Source organism: Myxocyprinus asiaticus, chromosome 45 (genome assembly GCF_019703515.2).
Source record: "Myxocyprinus asiaticus isolate MX2 ecotype Aquarium Trade chromosome 45, UBuf_Myxa_2, whole genome shotgun sequence".
NCBI lineage: Eukaryota > Metazoa > Chordata > Actinopteri > Cypriniformes > Catostomidae > Myxocyprinus > Myxocyprinus asiaticus.
This window is the reverse complement of record NC_059388.1, coordinates 31,888,789-31,895,722: the sequence shown is the minus strand read 5'-3', so window position 1 is coordinate 31,895,722 and position 6,934 is coordinate 31,888,789. Positions and strand designations below refer to the sequence as shown.

At 39.3% G+C, this 6,934-nt stretch overlaps 1 protein-coding gene across 1 annotated transcript in view; it reads left to right on the top strand.

Moving 5' to 3' along the window:
- Positions 1 to 6,692, top strand: part of LOC127435179 (sine oculis-binding protein homolog B-like) — a 27,067-nt gene extending 20,375 nt beyond the window's left edge. Inside the window, exon 7 of the mRNA XM_051688436.1 lies at positions 4,598 to 6,692. The gene's annotated coding sequence lies outside the window, so the exon portion shown is untranslated. The remainder of the gene's footprint in view (positions 1 to 4,597) is intronic.
- Positions 6,693 to 6,934: the final 242 nt, after the last annotated feature.

Here is a 6,934-nt window from a genome sequence, read left to right as displayed (position 1 = left end):
TGGCCTGACCGGAATGATGTTTGCTTCTGGACAGGTGTTAGTTTGGAGTGGAAACGGTCCTCCTCTGAGACTTTCATTTGATAACTGACCCATTGGCTTCTGTCAGGGCAGCAGTGAGCCAAAATGGAACATTGTACCAGCTTCCAACTTCCAGAGACTAATGCACGCAGACATCTTTTAGACTTGCACAAACAGCAGCAAAAGCTCCATTGGACTGGACTGAAACTGCAGGGGAAACTGGCATGTCTCTCTGAAATTCTGCAATTGATGAGGACATTATTAGATTCACGATAAAAGCAACTACAAGTCTTGCCAACAAGGTTGAATCTTTCCAGATAGACATGTCTCTAGCTGTTTACACCACAATAATGAAGTAATTGAATCCTTGAGTCATGTATTAAATGGGTGTCCTTTACATCACAGAACTGTAGATTTGTTAACTGAAAACGTACCTTGTGCTACCTCCTGCTTCTGGGATATTTAAACACTCTACTGTTAAATCTGACATGTTTAAAATGTGTATAAATCCTGATGTATTCTCAAACTTAACAACAAACACCCCAGATGTTATCACTGTAAACGAGATGCAACAGAGAGTGTTTGTGCTGGAAGTGGGGTGTGTGTTTGACCATAGTCTAGAGGAGGTCTTTTTCATTATCTGTTTAAATATCAGTCGCTTGTTCAGTGTATTAACAACACTGGGTATGAGTCTCTTTATTTTTGGGAGTTTAGGTCATGTACACAAGCTTGTAGTGAGAGTGTTACAGGTTACAGGTATGTCCAAAAGGAAGGCCAAACAGCTGGCCAGAGACTGTTCTGTATCAGACATTATTGGTAGTCACAGTGTGTGGATTTGTATCCTTGATGCTAATGTGTTTGTGTGTGTGTGTGTGTATTTGTGTGTGTGTGTGTATTTTTGTGTTTGTGTGTCTGTGTATTTGTGTGTTTGTGTGTGTGTGTGTGTATTTGTGTGTGTGTATTTTTGTGTTTGTGTGTCTGTGTATTTGTGTGTTTGTGTGTGTGTGTGTGTATTTGTGTGTGTCTGTGTATTTTTGTGTTTGTGTGTGTGTGTGTGTGTGTATTTGTGTGTGTCTGTGTATATTTGTGTTTGTGTGTGTGTGTGTGTGTGTGTATTTGTGTGTCTGTGTATTTGTGTGTTTGTGTGTGTGTGTGTATTTGTGTGTGTCTGTGTATTTGTGTGTTTGTGTGTGTGTGTGTGTGTGTGTGTATTTGTGTGTGTCTGTGTATTTTTGTGTTTGTGTGTGTGTGTGTGTGTGTGTGTATTTGTGTGTTTGTGTGTCTGTGTATTTGTATGCGTTAAGGTTAGTATCTCCCTTGTGCGTGTATGTGTGTCTGTGTGTGTGTATTTGTGTGTGTGTGTGTGTGTGTGTATTTGTGTGTTTGTGTGTGTATTTGTGTGTGTGTCTGTGTGTGTGTATTTGTGTGTCTGTGTATTTGTGTGTTTGTGTGTCTGTGTATTTGTATGCGTTAGGGTTAGTATCTCCCTTGTGCGTGTATGTGTGTCTGTGTGTGTGTATTTGTGTGTGTGTGCGTGTATGTGTGTCTGTGTGTGTATTTGTGTGTTTGTGTGTGTGTATTTGTGTGTGTGTCTGTGTGTGTGTGTTTGTGTGTCCGTGTGTGTTTGTGTGTCCGTGTGTGTTTGTGTGTTTGTATGTGTACTGGTGTGTGTGTGTGTGAGTCTGTGTGTTTGTGTGCGTGTGTGTTTTTGTGCTTGTGTATCTGTGTATTTTGCACATAAAAAAGGGTATTATGCTATAAATGTGAGTGTGTGTGTGTATGTGTGTGTGAGTGTATGTGTGTGTGTATGTGTGTGTGTATGAGTGTGTGTGTGTGTGTGTGTGTATGAGTGTGTTTGTGTGTGAGTGTGTGTGAGTGTGTGTTTGTGAGTGTGTGTGTGTGTGTGTGTGTGTGTGTGTGTGTTTGTGAGTGTGTGTGTGTGAGAGTGTGAGTGTGAGTGTGTGTGAGTGTGTGTGTGTGTGAGTGTGTGTGTGTGTGTGTGTGTGAGTGTGTGTGTGTGTGTGTGTGTGTTTGTGAGTGTGTGTGTGTGTGAGTGTGTGTGAGTGTGAGTGTGTGTGAGTGTGTGTGTGTGTGAGTGTGTGTGTGTGTGTGTGTGAGTGTGTGTGTGTGTGTGTGTGTGTGTGTTTATGGGTTATCCCACATAATGGCGCCAAATGGAAAGTGAATCTGTGTCGTAGCTCTAAAGTTGCATTAGCAGTGAAAAGAGTAGAATGATTATACTGTGGAAACCAGAGACGCTTGCGAAAAACACACAATCCGGCCTGTGTGTGTGTGGATCCAGATGTTGTGTCTGGAGGGTCTGCTGTGCCTCATGTTTCATGGAAATGAGCAGGTTTTATAGGCGCTGTAGATATGAGTTCACACAGCACAAGTATGGTGATTTGACTGTATACAGTATGTGTTTCAAAATGTCCTGTTTCATATTTGTTTAAGTGGTGTGAACATATTTTTAGTGTCTTGTTTGTGTGTGTATTTTCATGTAAATGTGGACGAATCTTTACTGTGGACATTCATGGGCTTCTTGTGAGCGATTTATTGGTGCATGTTTTTCCAAAGGAGAATAATGTTTGCATTTGTAATCTTTCTTCAAAATGTAATAACTTGCTCCGCCTCTGAAATGACTTTCTTTTCAGCTGGCATCATCAAGTCCTCTTATTTTTCATCCCCATCATCATCCAATCACGTATTCATCGAGAAAATCAAGTTCCGCCCTCTAAATGTATTTCTCGTTAAATTTCCTGCTTCACTCAGAAATACATCACATTAACTCATATTTTCTTACAGAACATTATCAAATCTAGTTAAATTATCCTTTTAAATATATATTTGTTCTCACAGCTCTTCTGAGATTCAGTAGATCTCTGAATCAGTGTGTTCACTCTGGTTTCTCTCCGGCGTGTTATTGGTGTATAAATCCGTGCTCTCAGGGATTCACTGATCGTATGAAACTCAGACTCGTGCTGGAGACGTCAGAACTCGCATCCAGTTCCTCTGTCACTCCAGAAAAACTCTTATCTGCCTTTCCTGCATTCAGAGTCATTTCTTCACTCTTTCTTTTGCTTTCTGAAGGTCTCATATTATATTAAGAGATTTTTATGATTATCACGAAACATGACAAGAACATGTTCAGATTTCACTCCATATTTCATCTATCTGTCTGTCTGTTTGTTTGTTGTTCTATCTGCCTGTCTGTCATTCTGTCTGTGTTGTTCTATCTTTCTGTCTGTCTGTCTGTCTGTCTGTCTTGTCTGTCTGTCTTTCTGTCAATCGTTCTATATGTCTGTCTGTTTGTTTGTTGTTCTATCTGCCTGTCTGTCATTCTGTCTGTGTTGTTCTATCTGTCTGTCTGTCTGTCTGTCTGTCTGTCTTGTCTGTCTGTCTTTCTGTCAATCGTTCTATATGTCTGTCTGTTTGTTTGTTGTTCTATCTGCCTGTCTGTCTTTCTGTCTGTGTTGTTCTATCTGTCTGTCTGTCTTGTCTGTCTGTCTTTCTGTCAATCGTTCTATATGTCTTTCTGTTTGTCCGTCTGTCTGTCTATCGTTGTGTCTGTCTGTCTGTCTATCGTTGTGTCTGTCTGCTTTTTGTCTGTCATTTTATCTGTCTGTCTATTGTTCTATCTGTCTGTTTTTCTGTCTGTCTGCCTATCGTTCTATCTGTCTGTCTGTCTATCGTTTCTGGCTGTCTGTCTGTCTATCATTCTATCTGTCTGTCTGTTTTTCTGTCTATCTGTCTTTCTATCTGTCTGTCTCTCTATCGTTCTATCTGTCTTTCTGACTATTGTTCTATTGGTCTGTCTGTCTATCTGTCTTTCTAATGTTCTGTCTGTCTGTCTTTCTTTATGTCTGTCTGTCTGTCTGTCATTGTATCTGTCTGCTTTTTGTCTGTTGTTTTATCTGTCTGTCTATCATTCTATATGTCTGTTTTTCTGTCTGTCTGCCTATCGTTCTATCTGTCTGTCTTTCTGTTTGTCCATCTGTCTATCATTCTATCTGTCTGTCTGTTTTTCTGTCTCTCTGTCATTCTATCTGTCTGTCTATCTATTGTGTATATCTGTCTGTCTTTCGTTCTATCTGTCTGTCTGTTTTTCTGTCTGTTTTTCTATCTGTCTGTCTGTCTACCTGTCTGTCTATCGTTCTATCTGTCTGTCTGTTTTCTGTCTGTCTGTCTTTCTATCACTCTATCTGTCTGTTTGTCTGTCTATAATTCAATCTGTCTGCCTGTTTTTCTGTGTCTGTGTGTGTCGTTCTATCTATCTCTGTCTATCTATCTATCATTCTATCTGTCTTTCTGTTTTTCTGTCTATCTGTCATTATAAATGTCTGTCTGTCTGTCATTCTATCTGTCTGTCTATCGTTCTGTCAGTTTTTCTGTCTGTCTGTCATTCTATCTGTCTGTCTGTCTATCGTTCTGTCTGTCTGTCTTTCTGTCAAGCCAACGAGCTTTTTTCAAGTCTTTTCTAGTTTCTTGTTGTTTTCTTTTGACTTTGGAGTGAAATATGACCTGGACATGTTTTCATGAAATTCAAGTTTATAATGTTTTCTCGTCCTCTCTGTTTCAGGTGTGTGTTCAGTAGTGGCATAACAGAGCACATGTTTTGGGAAGTTTGATGTGGTGTATGGACATACAGGGGGCACATTCATCCCCAAAAACGCCCTCTGGTGACCCTCAGTGCCAACAACCCCACATCCAGATGCCCTTGTCCAGGCTCTATGGTAACAGCAGGGGGCAGCAGGACTCGATCCCCAGAGGATCATGAGACGTCAGACAGAGATCAGTGATCCAGTTACACTTTAACAGTGTGTGTGCTTCTGCTGAGCTCCTACAAAGACAGTCATTGTTCCCCACAGCCAACCCATCCTCACCGCCTGTGTGTGTGTGTGTGTGTGTGTGTGTTCAGCTGTGGTGTAGGGTTACCTGACACACTGGCGCTTTGGCTACAGAGCATTTTTGGACATGATCTAAAGAGTGCCAAGAGTACACACACACAAATGTTATTCGGCTCTATCAGCTCCTCCGAGAACATTTAGTAAAAGTGTTTTATGACTGTACATGTAGGATTCTTTTAGGAACTTTTTTTAACCCCTGGTGAATAATTTGGCGCCTGTTATGAGACAGACTCTTCAAACATCTGCCAAAGTGATGAATATACTGACTGTTTTAACACATTGCCAACAGACAGATACTGGGGGATTCTACTAAAGTGAACCAAGAAAAAAAAGAGTAATATGTCATCTTTTTTATATACTGTCTCGTGATCTATTAATAAACATTGGATTGCATTAATTAAATTAAATAATTTATGAATAATGTTCTACGGATGCACCATGGTGATGGAGTAAGATGGTAATACAAGGGTACTTGGATTTGTACCACAGTACTGTATAATTACCATATTCATGTATAATGGTACTTACATGTTACTTCAAAGTATGCCATGGTATTGCCATAGTAGATGTTAAAAAACAACAACAACATGTAAGTGCCATCAGCACTCGCTGTCCGCTGAGTTTTATGTGTTTGTTGTCACATCATTGTTTAAGTTTGGATTAAACCTCTGCCAGTTCCGTTCTAAAAACAACTGAAACATGTTTTAGAGTTATATCAAAGTGTTTCTAGCAAGTCAGTCCACTGTCGGAACATTCTCGGTACGCCATTTCCAGTCATGACATTGCAGCTCCTATCTACTTGAATGGGGAAAGACCGAAATCACAATAACCGTTGGTCAAGATTACGACCAAAGATCATATTTAAAATCAGCAGTAAAATCGGACAACACTGGAATCATAAACTGTGTTTCTTTATCTCATATCACGCTAAAAAAACTCAATTTTCCCAGCTTGTACAGCTAATGCGCATGCGCTTTGTCGAGTTGATTGACAGGCGATGTCTGTATCTAAAAGATGATTGGCTCTTTTACCAGGAAGGCAGGACTTTCTTTCTGCATCCGTTGACCATTGTGCGTTCCAATTTCTGCCATTCATTTTTATAGAAGTGGCCCGTCTCTGCTAAATAATCTCTGGTTATATTCAGATGTGTAAATTTAAGTGATTCTGTGAAAATATTTTTGACGTTCAGAAATCACCTCACTTGATGCAAAATAGAGATTTAACTCAATTAATGAAGTATCCGTGTCTCCTGTTGCCATAAACAACAACATAACTGAATAGTTGAAACATGACACTCGTGTGTGTTTTCAGTGGACACTTTCATTACTGTCCAACAGTATGACAACATGATTTACTGTTGATATGAATGTTCAATATTTATTCATATGATTAACCAAATCCTTTCATTATAACTCAGTATTGTTGCCAATTGATACATCTTGCAATGCATTTTGCAGAATGCCAAACAAATGACAATATTGGGGAAGCATTATTGTAATAATCTTCATACTGTACGTTTCTGTCCGAAGATGTTTGGAGCTAATTTCATTGTAATATACTGGATATTATTCTCAATGCCCATCAGATATTTCAGCTCTTGGTTCTTTAGCTGTACATTAATTTAAATGTGATTGCTTTAGCATCAACATGTGGTACAACCACTGAAAATGACCTGTCACAGAGTTCACGAGATTAGTGACTGCTTATGTGAATTATTATTTTTTTTTTTTTTTTTACAAAGAATTATGCCAATAACTATTTGTTGATAATAATAAACAAACATTTCAACTTTTTAAATCTTATGTGATTTCTTGCACATTATTAATATGTTTATTAATAATATGTGTGCTGAAAATGATACATTCTGGATGCAGTTACTGATCAAGTAAGATTCTGTCAGTTTAATTTCCATTTTCACAGCAAAATCCATAGGATTTCTCAAATCCCTCCTCCTGCTCCATGTGATTGGCTAATGCCTCCAGCGCCCCGCTGAACTCGGCCTCTGATTG